The sequence below is a fragment of the Marmota flaviventris genome, chromosome X (genome assembly GCF_047511675.1).
Source record: "Marmota flaviventris isolate mMarFla1 chromosome X, mMarFla1.hap1, whole genome shotgun sequence".
Taxonomy (NCBI): domain Eukaryota; kingdom Metazoa; phylum Chordata; class Mammalia; order Rodentia; family Sciuridae; genus Marmota; species Marmota flaviventris.
Genome location: NC_092518.1, coordinates 62,446,166 through 62,463,712, shown reverse-complemented (window position 1 = coordinate 62,463,712; position 17,547 = coordinate 62,446,166). Strand labels below are relative to the sequence as shown.

Below are 17,547 nucleotides of genomic sequence, written 5' to 3'. Positions count from 1 at the left end.
CAATGGTTACCTCATTGTTACCAAATACAACAGTCATTTCTCAAGTTTTACCTTAATTTTTTAGATGTTGACGGACCTTGATTCATTTATTTATATGCGGTGCTGAGGATCAAACCCAGTGCCTCATGCATGCTGGGCAAGCGCTCTACCACTGAGCCACAACCACAACCCCAAGCCTTACCTTAATTTATCAGCAATATTTTGTACAGTTGATAAGCCCCTCCTTTGTGAAGGAGTTTTGACATATGCATCATAGTCTTTTGTTTTCTCCTATACACCTGTCTACTCCTTCTGTTCCATATGGGTTATTTTCTCCTTTTATTCTTAAAATAATTATTGGAGTTTCCAGTATCCAGTTCAATATCTTGGTTCTTCTCACTGTATATTCACTTACTAGGTGATCTCTTTTGTTACTGGTGGTTAATGACTGTCAAATTGATTTCTATATTTATCATCTTTCCTGTAAACTCCAGTTATGTATATCTAGTTTCTAAATCAATGCTTCTATTTTCTCAATGCTTAGTGGATATTTTATACTTGATACAAATAAAACAGAACTCTGGATTCCCTCACCTCCATCTCTAGCCCTCCTTCCAGTAAACAGCACTACCATCTGCCCACAGAGCCTACCAAATAATTAAGTTGTCATTCATTCCTGTTCCCCGGAGTTGAGCTAGTTTACAACTGCCCACTTAGATTCCTTTTCCTTCTTTCTTTTCCAGTTTCAATGGGAAATTCTAGCAGAAAAACTGAGGGTGGGTAGAATACATTTGAGAAATTTATTTTCCTAGTCTCTTCCCTAAAGTGTCCTGGAGGGATGAGTAATATCAGGTCAGATTCTCTACACTGCCCTGTCTCATATATTTGATAACTACCTTCTTTGGCCATACATTTAGGGTTAGGGGTATAATGCCTTTCTGTTCATAACAGTATGTAAGTGTAAATCTTTACCTTGTGATTTCCCTATAGTCTGCTCTCACCTTTGTGGAAGTCCACTTGTTGAACTGCTTCAAATTATCCAACTGGTTTATGTTTCTTGTCTGCAGACACATATTCAACCCAACTGTACAATTTAAAACCACTGTACAATATAGCATACATATAAAATGGTATATAAATGTATATGCTTAGCAACAGATAATAAAAATAACAATAAATCATGGGAAGGTATAAATATTACCAAGAATTTTTGAAGCTTCTCATTTAGATTTCAAACTTTTCCTCCCTATAAGATAAGGATTATCTTAAGTTTTAAGTCAGTTATTTCCTTGCCAGTTAAAATAATTTTATTGCATATGAAATCTATACAGACTCAAATAAAAATCAAATTATAGACTATCTTTCTGTCATTTGTGTTATCACTCATTATTGTGTTTTTAAGATTCATCCATGTTGATGCATTCAAATTTAACACAATCATTCTCACTTCTGTGCATTATTCATTATAGAAATATATGCTAATTCATTTATCTGCATTACTCATGATGGACTTTCATGTGGTTTTCAGGCTACTGTGCTATTCTTTATAAGTTGCTATGAATATTCTTTCCTGTATATTTCCATTAATATTACCCTTGAAGCCATCTTTTCTCTTTATGAGATTTTACACTTACATATTTAATCAATTTTGCATTTATCTTGTAATTACTTTAAGGAAAACTTTATTTTCCTCATTCTGGCATTCTTAGCAGTTTACTACAGCAGTTTACTGTAATAAACTACAGTTTACTATTTAGAAAATGTACTCACATCACATTAGATAATCAGAGAAGTTCTGAAGTCAATGCAGCAATGCCAATTGGCTGTTCCCACAAAGCTCTTCTCCTAAAGGGCCCCAAAGAAACCTCTAAGATATTTTGAGGGATATAGACCATATTTTGGTAGTTCTATAACATCACAGAAGTTTTTTTTTTTCATAAAATTAACTTGGCATTCCCTAATTACCTTTAATTAAATTAACTCCAAATAAATATATGGACTCTTTGTTGGTTAAAAAAAAGGACATACTTTTATCTTAAATTGTTAAAGCAACATTTGTTAAAATGTCCACTTTAAATTGACCAGCTGATTTCAGCCTTGATTACATTGAGGAACTAAATTCCTCTTCTCTCAAAGTGAACCTGTCAGATTTAATAAATAAAAATGCAGGGCACCAAGTTTAATTTGAATTTCAGATAATGAATAATATTTTAGAGAAAATGTGTTTAATGCAATAGTTTATCCACTATTTTGGGTACTCATACTAAAAAAAAGTATTCATTGTTTACCTGAAATGCAATTAACTAGGCATCCTGTATTTTATTTGGTGACCATATACCAATTCTGGCAGTTAAAAGTCCTCCAGGTTTCCCTCAAGCTGTTTGATTTTTTAATTGCTTAAGATACCCCCACGAGCGCTGTTGTACCTTGGATTGAATCTAGGGGCGGTCAAGAGCTAAGATAAGAAGTGCACCACTGCCTGCTTCTTAAATTATCTATCTATTTATTTACTTATTTTGGATGGGGGTACTGGGGATTGAACTCAGGGGCACTCGACCTCTGAACCACATCCCCAGCTCTTTTTTTTTTTTTTTTTTGTATTGTATTTAGAGACAGGGTCTCACTGAGTTGCTTAGCGCCTCACTTTTATTGAGACTGACTTTGAACTCGTGATCTTCCTGCCTCAGCCTCCCAAGCCCCTGGGATTACTTACTGGTGTGCAGCCACAGTGCCCAGCTTAAAATATTTCTTGTATGTAGGAAGGCAGTAGCAGTTGGGTATTTAACTAACCTTTCCCAACCTTTATCTTCATTCCATAGAGCACATGATCTTCAAGCCAAGCAATGAGAGGCTCATGAAAATGTTTTTGCTTAAGGATGATCACTTTTGCTGATAGTTCTACAGCTGCGTAGAGTGTAACAGTTTGCAGGCCTGGGGGGAAAAAAATGTTGTCTCAAGATACCGCGAGAGGTGAGATGGGACTAAGCCTTCTGAACTTCATCGGCCACCATCCATGTAACTGTCTCAGGCGATACTTCCAGTTCTCTGTTCACTAGCTGGTTGGAAGGTTGGAGTTTAGTTGCCGGTAGCCTACTTTTTTGCCCTTTGGCTACCCCATTTAGGGTGGTCCTGCCTCCTTCCCTGATATCCTAGAAGTCAGCTTTTCCCCATTGCAGACCAGCTACTGGAAACATCCCTCAAAATGTCTGGTCACGAGAGCGGCACAAATGCCTCACCAAACATAGAAAATGGAAGCCCGCTTGGCGCCTCAGAGGAGACATCTGGCACTGAGGCAGGGAGAGATACACACTCTGACGATGAAAGAGAGGCCTCAAAATTGAGTGCGAATTTAACTGGAGATGGCGATGATAACATCGACGGTGATATCCCCGTCCATGTCGGCACAGAAAATGAAGTAGAACCAGAAAGTTCAAGTGACACCATCGATTTTCACACTGAGAAGGACTTTGACCATTTCATCAGCAGTGAGGAAAGCATGTTCCCTCACCACTTAGAGGAAGAACGGGAGACAGAGGAGGAAGATTCAGAACAAAAACAGCTTCAGGTATGTGCACAGTACCGGGAGAACAACTGTGAGGATGAGGATCAGGCCCTGGAGCAGTGGATGACCTCAGAGACATCTGCCCTCCCGCGACCTCGCTGGCAAGTCCTTACAGCACTCAGGGAGCGGCAGCTGGGTTCCAGTGCTCGTTTTATGTATGAGGCCTGTGGGTCAAGAATCTTTGTGCATCGTTTCAGCTTCCAGTATGGCCTTGAGGGCCATTTAGGTTGTGTGAACACTGTGCATTTTAATCAGCGTGGCACCTTGTTGGCCAGTGGTAGTGATGACCTGAGGGTGATAGTGTGGGACTGGATAGGGAAACGGCCAGTACTGGACTTTGATAGTGGTCACAAAAATAATGTCTTCCAGGCTAAGTTCCTTCCTAATTGTGGTGGTTCCTTCCTAATTGTGGTGATTCCATCCTGGCCACATGTTCCCGTGATGGCCAGGTAAGGGTGGCAGAACTATCTGCTCCAACATTTGGGAAGAACAGTAAGTGTGTGGCCAAACATAAGGGAGCTTCTCACAAGTTGGCTCTGGAGCCAGATTCCCCTTTTAAGTTCCTAAGTTCAGGTGAAGATGCTCTTGTTTTTACCATTGATCTCAGACAAGGGCAGCCAGCTTCAAAAGTGGTTGTAACAAAAGAGAAGGAGAAGAAAGTGGGACTATATACAATCTATGTGAATCCAAGCAATACCTACCAGTTTGCAGTGGGTGTACGAGATCAGTTTGTAAGGATTTATGACCAGAGAAAAATTAAAGAGAATAAGAATAATGGAGTACTCAAGAAATTCTGTCCTCATCACTTGGTCAACTGTGATACCAAAATAAACATCACCAGTCTTGTGTACAACCATGATGGCACAGAGCTCCTAGCCAGCTACAGTGATGAAGATATTTACCTCTTCAACTCCTCTGATAGTGATGGAGCTCACTATGTTAAGAGATATAAGGGCCACAGAAATTATGCCACGGTAAAAGGTGTGAACTTCTATGGCCCCAGAAGTGAGTTTGTGATGAGTGGTAGTGATTGCGGACACATCTTTCTGTGGGAGAAAGCATCTTGCCAGATCATTCAGTTCTTGTTGGCAGACAAGGGAGGTACAGTCAACTGTCTTAAAGCCCATCCTCACCTACCTGTGATAGCAACTAGTGGCCTGGACCATGATGCCAAGATCTGGGCACCCACAGCTACAGCTTCCACTGAGCTAACTGGATTAAAGAATGTGCTTAAGCAGAACAAGCAGAAAAGAGTTACAGATAACTTGCACCACTCTGACCTGTTTGATAGTCAAGCGCTTTAGTTCCTCATGAGTCACCTGACAGAAAGAAATCATTACCAGCACCGGGGAGGTCCTGGCCTTCTAGGCATGAATGCATACTTACTTGAGTCTTCCAGCACCTCATATATATCTGAGGAAGAAGAAAGTCAAGACTGAGTGCAATGCTGGCCATCCTGAGGAATTCATCCCCCCTCAAGCTGAATGTCACCTCAATAGACTAGACTTTAGATTTCAGTTTTAATATATATTTGCCTTTTGTCTTCTGTTTTCTATAAGATATACTAACAACATTTTTATTATTTCCTTCCTCTCAACATTCCTCACTCATTCCTCTCTTTTTTTACTCCTCCCTTTACCCATGAATGTATAAGTAAATGAGTTATGCCTCTTTTTTGTTACATTATAGTTAACATCTAAAATTTGCTAATTCTGGTATTTATCTACTCTAGAAATTTCCAATTTTAAATCTTTAGTAATTTAATTCTGAATATCAAGTTCTTCATTTGACCTGAAAATTTTAGAAATGTTTGTTGCTTGAGAAGTGAAATAAACCATGTTTCTGTTCCTTGAATGCTGACCCTTGACCATACATATACCAAACACAATTTGTATGTGTGTGAGTATTTGTGTGTGTGTGTGTTTTCTGAAAAGGAAAAGAAGAGAAAAGGTGGGTAGGTAATTTCCTGACCAGAAAATTTACCCCCTTAGAATAAATAACTGGTGTTATCCACATTTTCTGAATTCATATTAGTAATATTAAATAATTTGATAAATTTGGTAAAAACTAAAATAATTTAACCATATGATATTTTTTATTCTGCTCTTTCAGTTTTATTTTTATTTTTTGGTTGAGAAATCTCAATCATCTTCCAGTGAGAACTCCTGGGGCAACCATCTTCTATAACATGCTATCTAGGAATGTAAGAATTCCTATAGTTAATGTATCATTTCTGTTAACTTATGAATAGCATTGTTGCCAAAAATTTTTTATACTTTATAAAATGTATTTAAGCCATATTTAATGTAAATTTTAATGTCTAACTAATGTTCAATAATAATATACATTTAAAAAATTTTTAATGGTTGTAGGTGGACACACACAATACCTTTATTTTATTTATTTTTATGTGGTTCAGAGATTAAACTCATGTGCTTCACACATGCTAGGCAAGCACTCTACCACTGAGCCACAACTTCAGTCCTACATTTTATTTATTTTTTTTTTATTTTTTTTTATTGGTTGTTAAAAACATTATAAAGCTCTTGACATATCATATTTCATACATTAGATTCAAGTTGGTTATGAACTCCCAATTTTACCCCAAATACAGATTGCAGAATCACATCGGTTACACATCCACATTTTTACATAATGCCCTATTAGTAACTGTTGTATTCTGCTACCTTTCCTATCCTCTACCATCCCCCCTCCCTCCCCTCCCATCTTCTCTCTCTACCCCATCCACTGTAATTCATATCTCTCCTTGTTTATTTTCCCATTCCCCTCACAACCTCTTATATGTAATTTTGTATAACAATGAGGGTCTCCCTCCATTACCATGCAATTTCCCTTTTCTCTCCCTTTCCATCCCACCTCATCTATCTGTTTAATGTTAATCTTTTCTTCCTGCTCTTCCTCCCTGCTCTGTTCTTAGTTGCTCTCATTATATCAATGAAGACATTTGGTATTTGTTTTTTAGGGATTGGCTAGCTTCACTAAGCATAATCTGCTCTAGTGCCATCCATTTCCCTGCAAATTCTATGATTTTGTCATTTTTTAGTGCTGCGTAATACTCCATGGTGTATAAATGCCACATTTTTTTTATCCATTCATCTATTGAAGGGCATCTGGGTTGGTTCCACAGTCTAGCAATTGTGAATTGTGCTGCTATGAACATCGATGTAGCAGTATCCCTGTAGTACGCTCTTTTAAGGTCTTCAGGGAAAAGTCCAAGAAGGGCAATAGCTGGGTCAAATGGTGGTTCCATTCCCAGCTTTCCCAGGAATCTCCATACTGCTTTCCAGATTGGCCGCACCAGTTTGCAGTCCCACCAGCAATGTACAAGAGTACCCTTTTCCCCACATCCTCTCCAGCACTTGTTGTTGTTTGTCAGTCCTACATTTTAAAAAAATATTTAATTTTTAGTTGTAGTTGTCAATACTTTATTTTATTTATTTATTATGTGGTGCCGAGAATCGAACCCAGGGCCTCGCACATGCTAGGCAAGCGCTGTACTGCTGAGCCACAACCCCAGCCCCACAGTCCTACAATTTTGTTTTGTTTTGTTTTTTTATGTAAGTAAATGCAGATCACCTTCCCCCAAATACTTGCAAACTAAATAACATCCTTGTTTTCATACTTTTGTTGGTGAAAAAATGATGTAATGAAACATCCCATAACCTGACAATGATTTTCCTCTGATAATACTTCCTGAAATTGGTATTATTACTCCTCTTTTGGGACCAAGTACATAAATTAGACTTTGGAATGGACGACGATATCTTGACCAAAGTTTCTGTTCATTGAGATTCAACATGAGGGACAAGTGCCTGGGGGTTTAGTGACTAGCCCCTACCTCTCTGCTATTAGGAGAGGACCTTAATAATCCCAAAAAGGAACTCACTTGGGGAACCCAGTGATTCTGAACACTGTTGTTTAAAACAGGACATAAAAGACAGTTATAAACTAGGATCTCAAGTTTGGGGCAACCTGTGTAACTGAGTGGAATGTATATTAGTAAATATTAACAAAACATTGAAAAAGCATCATTTGGGATTTCAAGTGACACTGGGTGTCAGAACAATGACAAAAGCACATTAATTAGGTAGGTCTTTTTCCACTTGCTGTTTTTGAACAGCTCTCCCTCTGTAGGGAATTCATGCCCTGTCAGTTTAGCTAAGCTAAAACTGTTCAGGGTTCCCTGTTTCTATCTCAGGATTGCTCATGCTATAACAGGCATTTGCCAAAAGATTTGGAAGACGAAGGAAAAATAGTAGCCATATTTGTTTTATGCTCAGACAGTAGGAACAGGGGCACCAGGTGCTGCTGTAGCTCATGCACATTTTGCTTTTATGCTGGCTTATCTTGTTGGTTTGGGGTAGCAGCTGGGCCCACAACTACTCCAGATCTACCATATCTTCCTTTAGCTTCCCCAGCTCTATTAAAAAAATCTGCTTCTCATGCTGGGGATTCATATCAACAAAGCTGGAGGTTTGGTTTCAGTCTGTCTTGGTTGTCCCAGAAACTAATCAAGGATTACATATATCTTTGCTTCCCCCACTTTTCATTCATCTCTCCTTCCTCATTGCCCTGCTGATTTCAGGTTCCAGCATTTGAAGCAAAGACAAACACCATAGTAAGAACTGCTTACACAGCTTGAAAAACTAAGATACAGACCCTGTTATAAGTTTATAAGTCCCTTGTTAAATACATATGTTTCTGCTTTTCTGATTGAAATCTGTGTGTTGCAACTCAACTCCACGTGTTTTGGGTTACATTTCAAGGTTACTTCGTCTTGAATATTTGCCATTTGGAGTAATTAAAGGTTCCTAAAGGACACTGTACAAACACAAACACACAAGAGCAGAGAGATAATTATATTGCAAGTACAATTATAATTATAGGTAAAAGGCAAGCTGGTGAAGTAATGGTTACAAAGTCAATCTATGCACATATTGGTGTTATGAGTATATAGAATAAAACAATGCCTGTCATGGAATAGTAGGCAAAACTAACAATTTTCTCAATTTAATAAGTAGGTAAATCTGTTCCCTTAGTGTTAATTTTCCAACACCATATTTTCATTCCAATATAAAATATCCATAGGACAGTTCTGTGCAGGCCTTATTGGCCTTTATACAATATTTTAATTGTCTCCTAGTTATGTACAGAATTTAACTGCATAAAGTTGTAAAAGATGCCAAACTATTCTTTTCAGAAAACATCTTCCTGGCAGCCATTCCATAAAAGAAGAGGTGTAGAAATGGAAAAAAATACAATGGATCATAATTAATCAATATTATTTTCAAGTTGCAAAGAGTCTTAGTTTATGTCTGGTTGACCTATCTCATGGTGAGAGAGATTTTGTTGAAAACACCCAGTGTTATTTGTTGTCTATTTGAAAAGGGTTTGTTTTACATATGCAGATGTCCCATTATTTGGAGAATAAATATTTACAATAATTTTATCTTGCTGTGGTAAGATTCCCTTAAACCTCTAAGAAGTGACCTTCTTTACCCATTCTGATTCATTTTGGCTGATTTCTACTTTGTCTGGTAAGAGAGTAGATACCACTATTTCCTTTTGGTTTTCAATTGTATGCTGTATATGTTCCCATCCTTTCACCTTCAGTGTATGTTTGTCTTTGCCTGTTAGTTGAGTTCCTCATATAAAACATACAGGTAGGTCTTGTTTTTTTAATTCACTCTGTCAGTCTATGTACTTTGGAGATTTTAGATTATTTAAATTCACTGTTGGAGAAAAATTCTTTTTATTTCATGCCATTTGGATTTCTTTCTAATGCTTAATTTAAAATTATTTCTCCTTTGTCTAATCTTGTAGTGTACTTCATCCCTATGATGACTGTGATACTTATTTTTCCTTTATTCCAATGAAATATTTAACTGAGTATGTTTTGTAGTATAAGCTTAGTGGTTATGAATTCTTTTAGTTTGTGCTTATCTTGGCAGTTTTTTAAAATTTCATCTTCAATTCTGAAAGATTGTTTTGCTGACTACAGTAATGTTGGTTGGCACTTATTTTATTTCAGTACTTCATATATATTTAATTCCAGGCTCTTCTAGCTTTTTGGCTTTGGACTGAGAAATTAGTTGAAATCTGAATTGGCTACCTCTAAATGTGACCCGATATTTTTCTTGCAGTTTTTAAAATATTATCCTTATGTTGTACATTAGGCATATTAATTATAATGTATGTTGGAGAGAATTTCTGGCCTTCCTGTTTGGGGTCCAAAATGCATTTTTCTCTCTCTTCACATTTATTAATTGTGCATTATAGTTGTGTATAATCATGGGATTTGTTGTTATATATATATATATATATATATATATATATATATATATATATATATATATATACATGCAAACAATATAAAAATGTAACTTGGGCAATATAACTCCTCAACATATAACTCTCCTTCCCCATCTCATATCCCCAGTCCCTTTCCTCTACTAATCTCCCTTTGATTTTTAGGAGATCTGCCCCCACCTTTGTTTTTCTTTTTCCTCTATAGCTTCTACACATGAGAGAAAACCTATAACCTTGTAAGTTTGGTTTATTTTGCTTATCATAGTGGTCTCTAGTTCCATCTATTTTCTTGAAAATGTCATAATTTTATTATTATTTATGACTGAATAAAGCTCCATTGTGTACATATATAAATTTTTCTTTATTCATCTGCTTATGGACACCTAGTCTGGTATCATAGTTTGACTATTGTGAATTGTGCAGCTATAAACATGGATATGCATTATCACTATTATATGATGGCTTTAACTCTTTAGGATAAATATTGAGGAATGGTATTGCTGGGGCATATGGTGGTTCCATGCCTAGTTCTTGAGGAGCCTCTGTATTGATTTCCATAATGGTTGTTACTAATTTACAATCCCTCAGCAGTTTAAAGTGTTCCATTTTCTCCACATTTTTCCTAACATTAGTTATTTTCTTTTTTTTGGTGGGGGTACCAGGGATTGAACTCAGGGGCCACATCCCCAGCCTGATTTTGTATTTTTATTTAAAGACAGGGTCTCACTGAGTTGCTTAGTGCCTCGCTTTTACTGAGGCTGGTTTTGAATTTGCCATCCTCTTGCCTCAGTCATCCAAACTGTTGGGATAACAGGCATGCACCACCACACCTAGCCTAGCATTAATTATGTTTTGTATTCTTGATAACTGCCATTCTGACTGGTGTAAGATAAAATCACAATGTAGTTTTGATTTACATTTCTCTAGCTGCTAATGATGTTAAACTTTTTTCAAACATTTGTTAAGCATTTGTATTGTTTAATTCAATAGCCCACTTATTAATTGAGTTATTTCATTTTTTGATGTTTTTTGTGTTTTTATATATTCTATATATTAATCCTCTGTCAGTAAAATAGCATCCAAAGAAATTGTCCCATTCTCTAGGTTCCCTTTTCACATTCCTAATTGTTTCTTTTGCTGTGCAGGAGATTTTTAATTTAATTCCATACCATTTATTAACACTTGGCATTATTTCCTGACCTACAGTTTTCTGATAGAGAAAGTTGTTGCCTGTGCACGTATGCTGGAGTGTTGACCCTAGTTTTCTTCTAGGTGTTGCACAGGTTCTGGTCTAATTCCCAGGTCTTTGATCCATTTTCAGTTGATTTTCATGCAGGGTCAGAGATAAGTGTCTAGTTGTATTATTCTACATTATGGACAATCAGTATTCCCAGCACCATTTATTTAACAGGCTGTCTTTTCTCCAATGTGTTTTTGGCATCTTTGTCAATGATTAAATGGTTGTAGATGTGTAGGTTTGTCTCTGTGACTTCTAATCTCTATCAATGGTCTATTTGTCTGTTTTTATATCATTATCCTGCAGTTTCTTTACAATAACCCCATAATATTATTCAGTAATGTAATATATAATATAAAAAATCATACAATATATGTATTATATAATATATAATATAAACAAAAATAATATATAATATAAAAAGTCAGGTATTGTGATGGCTCCAGCATTGCTATCTGGGGTTAGAATTAATTACTTGTTATTCTGGGTCTTTTAGTCTTCTGAATGAATTTTGGCACTGTTTTTTCTAATAGTGTGAAGAATGTCATTGGAGTTTTTATGGGAATTGTATTGAATCCATTGTATTGCTTTTGGTAGTATGACCATTTTAACATATTAATTCTGCTTATCCATAAACTTGGGAGTTCTTTCCATCTATTTACATCATTTTCAATGTCTATTTTCAATATTCTATAGTATTCATTGTAGAGGTCTTTCACCTCCTTGGTTAGATTTTTTTACTTGGTATTTTATTTAGCAGGGAATATTGCTAATGGAATGCCTATTTATTTCACAGCAGATTCATTGTTGGTGTATACAAAAGCTATAATTTTTGCATGCAATTTTGTAACCTGCTACTTTGCTGAATTTGTTCATTAGCTCTTGCTGTCTTTAGGTTGAGGGTTTTTAAAAATTTTCTATTTCTGTAACCAGTGGTAATTTAACTTCTTACTTTCCTATTTTTATTATTTTATTTACCTCTCTTGCCTAAATGCTCTAGTGAGTGTGATGAGTTTTTTTCCATTTTTTAAAGGAAAGACTTTCATTTTTTTTCCATTTACTATGAGGTTGGCTTTTGTTTTTTTTATATATAGCCTTTATGATGTTGGGGTAGGTTCCTTCTATCTCTAATTTCTTTGGTGTTTTTCTTATGAATGATTTCTGAATTTTGTCAAAGGCCTTCTCTGCATCTATTAAGATCATCAAGTGATTTTTGAACAAAATCAAATAGGTTATAATGTACTATCTCTTTAATACATTTTAATAAAACTTGTTAATAATTTATTAAATATTTTTTGCATCTAAGTTCATCAGGAATATTGGTCTGTAGTTTTATTTCCTTGATATGTCTTTATCTGCTTTTGGTATGAGTGTGATATTGGCTTTACAGAATGAATTTGTAAATTACCCATCTCTTTCTCTTTCATGGAATAACTTTTTTTCTTTACAAATTAACATGGAGTGGGCTGGGGTTGTGGCTCAGCGGTAGATCACTTATCTAGTATGTGCGAGGCCCTGGGTTTGATCCTCAGCACCACATAAGAATAAACAAACAAATAAAGGAATAAAAAAAAAGAAATTACCATGGAGTAATTTGAGGACTATTGATATTAGTTCTCCTTTAAATGCCTGCTGGAATTCAGCTGAGACTCTACCTGGTCCTGGCCTTTTCTTTGTTAGAATGCTTTTTTTTTTCATTTTTTTTCTTTTAATTTGTTATATATGACAGCAGAATGCATTACTATTCATATTACACAAATAGAGCACAATTTTTCATATCTCAGGTTGTACACAAAATAGAGTCACACTATTCGTGTCTTCATACATGCACTTAGGGTAATGATGTCCATCTCATTCCACTGTCTTTCCTACCCCCATGACCCCTCCTTTCCCCTCCCTCCCCTTTTCCTCCTTTTTCTAATCCTCTTATGCCCCCCCCATCACATTATGCATCAGCATCCTTAAATCAGAGAAAACATTCAGCATTTGTTTTTTGAGGGATTGGCTAAATTCACTTAGCATTATATTCTTCATCTCCATCCATTTACCTGCAAAATGCCATGATTTTATTCTCTTTTAATGTTGAATAATATTCCATTTGTATTTATACCACATTTTCTTTATCCATTCATCTACTGAAGGGCATCAAGTTTGGTTCCACAATTTAGCTATTGTGAATTGTGCTGCTATAAACATTGATGTGGCTATGTCCCTGTAGAATTCTGTTTTTAGGTCCTTTGGGTATAGACCGAGGAGTGGGATAGCTGGGTCAAATGGTGTTTCCATTCCCAGTTTTCCAAGGATTCTCCATACTGCTTTCCAGATTGGCTGCACCAATTTGCAGTCCCACCAGCAATGTATGAGTATACCTTTTCCCCTTCATCTTCACCAACACTTATTGTTTGTATTCTTAATAGCTGCCATTCTGACTGGAATGAGATAAGATCTTAGAGTAGTTTTGATTTGCATTTTTCTAATTGCTAGAGATGATGAACATTTTGTCATATATTTGCTGATTGATTGTATATCTTCTTTTGAGAAGTATCTGTTCAGAGATAGGGGTTTAATTTCATTTTGTTGCTTATGGATTTCCAGTTTTCCCAGAACCATTTGTTGAAGATCCTATCTTTTCTCCAATATATGTTTTTGGTGCCTTTGTCTAATATACGATAATTATAATTATGTGGGTTAGTCTCTGTGTCCTATATTCTTTACCATTGGTCAACCAGTGTATTTTCATGCCAATACCATGCTGTTTTTGTTACTATTGCTCTGTAATATAGTTTAAAGTCTGGTAGAGTGATGCCAACTGCTTCACTCTTCTGGCTAAGGATAGCTTTAGCTATTCTGAGTCTCTTATTTTTCCAGATGAATTTCATGACTGCTTTTTCTATTTCTATGAGGCATGTCATTGAGATTTTGATTGGAATTGAAATAAATCAGTATAGTGCTTTTGGTAGTATGGTCATTTTTTTAATATTAATTCTGCCTACCCAAGAGGAAGGTAGATCTTTCCATCTTCTAAGGTCTTCTTTAATTTCTTTCTTTAGCATTCTGTAATTTTTGTTGTAGAGGTCTTTCCTCTCTTTTGTTAAGTTGATTCCCAAGTGTTTGATTTTTATTTATTTATTTATTTTGAGGATATTGTAAATAGGGTAGTTTCCCTCATTTCTCTTTCAGAGGATTTGTCACAGATATACAGAAATGCCTTTGATTTGTGGGTGTTAATTTTGTATCCTGCTACTTTGCTGAATTTATGTAGTAGTTCTAGAAGTTTTCTGGTGGAGGTTTTTAGGTCTTCCAGGTATAGAATCACATCATCAGCAAATAGTGGTTAGAAGGCTTTTTATTACAACTTATATCTCATTACTAGTTACTGATATGTTTATGCTTTCTATGTCCTCTTCATTCAATTTTGGCAGACCATATTTGTCTGGAAATATATCCATTTCTTCTAGGCTTTTAAATTTATTATAGTATAAATTTTCAAAATAGTCTCTGAAGATCTGCTGGATTTCTGTGATATCTGTGGAGATTTCTCCTTTTTCATTTCTAATTTTATTAATTGTGTCTTCTCTCTTTTTGTTTTTTTTATTTTGGCTAAGGATCTATCAATGTTGTTATCTTTTCAAAGAACCATGTCTTCATTTAATTGATTCTTTGTATTGATTTTATTCTCAAGCTCATTTATTTCAGCTCTGATCCTAATTATTTCCTTCCTTCTACTGGTTTTAGAATTGTTTTTCCTTCTTTTTCAAGGGCCTTGAGGTGCATAATTAGGTTGTTTGATTGAGGTATTTCTGAGTTTCTTATATAGGCACTCACAGCTATAAACTTTGCTCTTTGAACTGCCTTCACAATGTTCCAGAGGTTCTGGCATATTGTATCACTATTCTCATTTGAATCTGGGAATTTCTAAATTTCTCCACTGATTTTTTCTATCACCTATTCATCATTCAAAAGTGTATTGTTCAATTTCTATGTGTTTATATAGTTTCTGGGGTTTTTTTGGTGCTGATTTCTAATTTCATAATGATCTGATTAAGATGCAAGTTATTATATTATTTTTTTGTATTTGCTAAGAGTCTCTTTGTGGCCTAAAATATGTTCTGTTTTGGAGAAGGTTGCATGAACTACTGAGAAGAAAGTATATTCAGCTGTTGTTGGATTAAATATTCTCTAGATGTCTGTTAAGTCCATATGATTTATAATATGTTTCAGGTTCAGAGAGTTTTTACTGAGATTATGTCTGGGTGACCTATCTAATGATGAAAGATGTGTGTTGAAATCACCCAGTAGTATTGTACTGGGATTTGTCTGAGGCTTCAATTTGAGTACTGTTCCTTATTTCATTAAATACACCCATGTTTCTGCAATAATATTTATTATTGTTATATCTTATTGTTGTGTTTTTAACTTTACTAGTATGAAGTAATCTACTTTGTCTCTTCTGATTGATTTTGGTTTGATATCTGCATGTCAGATATGAGAGTAAATACTACTGCCTGTTTTCAGACTGCATTTGAATGCTTTATCAATCATCATCCTTTCACTTTATGCCCATAATTGTCTATTTCTTTAAGGTTAGTCTCTTGCAAACGAAAAGTTCAGTCTTGTTTTTAATTGATTATGCCAGTCTGTCTATTTATTGGAGAGTTGAGACCATTTACATTTGATGTTATTATAGAGAAATATTTATTCTTGTCATTTTAATTTATTTATATTGTTTAATTCAATGTAATTCTCATTTGTTTAGCTAATCTTCAAATGAAATTTGTTCATTTGTGAACTTTGGGGTTTATTTTTTATTTCTTCTCTATGGAATATTTTTTCAAGTAAGTTCTATAGTGCCAGTTTAGTAGTCATGAATTATTTTAGCTTTTGTTTACCTTGGAAGGTTTTTATTTTCCTTCAATTTTAAAGGATAGCTTTGCTGAATATAGTAATCTTGGTTGACCGTCATTGTCTTTTAGGACTTAGAATGATTTATTCCTGGCTTTTAGATTTTGTGCTGAGAAATCAAGAATGATTATGATTGACTTGCCTCTTATTGTGACCTAATATTTTTCTCTTTAGGGCTTAAAAATTTTATCCTTTTTATGTTAAGAATTTTAAATATAATGTATTGTCGAAGTGTTCTTTTTATGTTCTTTCCAAATGTGTCCTATATCCAGATGTCTGTCTCATTCTCATGTTTTGAAAAACAAATTGTTATTGCTTTCCTTAATTGATTATCCACTCCATTAGCCTTCCTTTCACAATTCTCATCAATTCCTATAGTTCTTTTTTAAATTTTTTTTTAGTTGTAGTAGGGCACAATACCTTTATTTTATTTATTTTTATGTGGTGCTGAGGATTGAACTCAGGGCCTCGCACATGCTGGGCAAGCGCTCTAGCCCTGAGCCACAACCCCAGCCCAATTCCTATAATTCTTATTTTTTTTTAATTGGTTGTTCAAAACATTACAAAGCTCTTGACATATCATATTTCATACATTTGATTCAGGTGGGTTTTGAACTCCCAATTTTACCCCAAATACAGATTGCAGAATCACGTCGGTTACACATCTACATTTTTACATAATGCCCTATTAGTAACTGTTGTATTCTGCTACCTTTCCTATCCTCTACTATCTCCCCTCCCCTCCCCTCCCATCTTCTCTCTCTACCCCATCTACTGTAATTCATTTCTCTCCTTGTTTATTTTCCCATTCCCCTCACAACCTCTTATATGTAATTTTGTATAACAATGAGGGTCTCCCTCCATTACCATGCAATTTCCCTTTTCTCTCCCTTTCCCTCCCACCTCATGTATCTGTTTAATGTTAATCTTTTCTTCCTGCTCTTCCTCCCTGCTTTGTTCTTAGTTGCTCTCATTATATCGAAGAAGACATTTGGTATTAGTTTTTTAGGGATTGGCTAGCTTCACTAAGCATAATCTGCTCTAGTGCCATCCATTTCCCTGCAAATTCCATGATTTTGTCATTTTTTAGTGCTGTATAATACTCCATTGTGTATAAATGCCACATTTTTTTATCCATTCATCTATTGAAGGGCATCTGGGTTGGTTCCACAGTCTAGCGATTGTGAATTGTGCTACTATGAACATCGATGTAGCAGTATCCCTGTAGTACGCTCTTTTAAAGTCTTCAGGGAATAGTCCGAGAAGGGCAATAGCTGGGTCAAATGGTGTTTCCATTCCCAGCTTTCCCAGGAATCTCCATACTGCTTTCCAAATTGGCTGCACCAGTTTGCAGTCCCACCAGCAATGTACAAGAGTACCCTTTTCCCCACATCCTCTCCAGCACTTGTTGTTGTTTGACTTCATAATGGCTGCCAATCTTACTGGAGTGAGATGGTATCTTAGGGTGGTTTTGATTTGCATTTCTCTGACTGCTAGAGATGGTGAGCATTTTTTCATGTACTTGTTGATTGATTGT

The 17,547-nt window shown here is 35.6% G+C and overlaps 1 pseudogene; it reads left to right on the top strand.

Moving 5' to 3' along the window:
• The first annotated feature begins 3,181 nt into the window (after positions 1–3,181).
• Positions 3,182–5,001, top strand: LOC114093118 (DDB1- and CUL4-associated factor 8 pseudogene; annotated as a pseudogene).
• Positions 5,002–17,547: the final 12,546 nt, after the last annotated feature.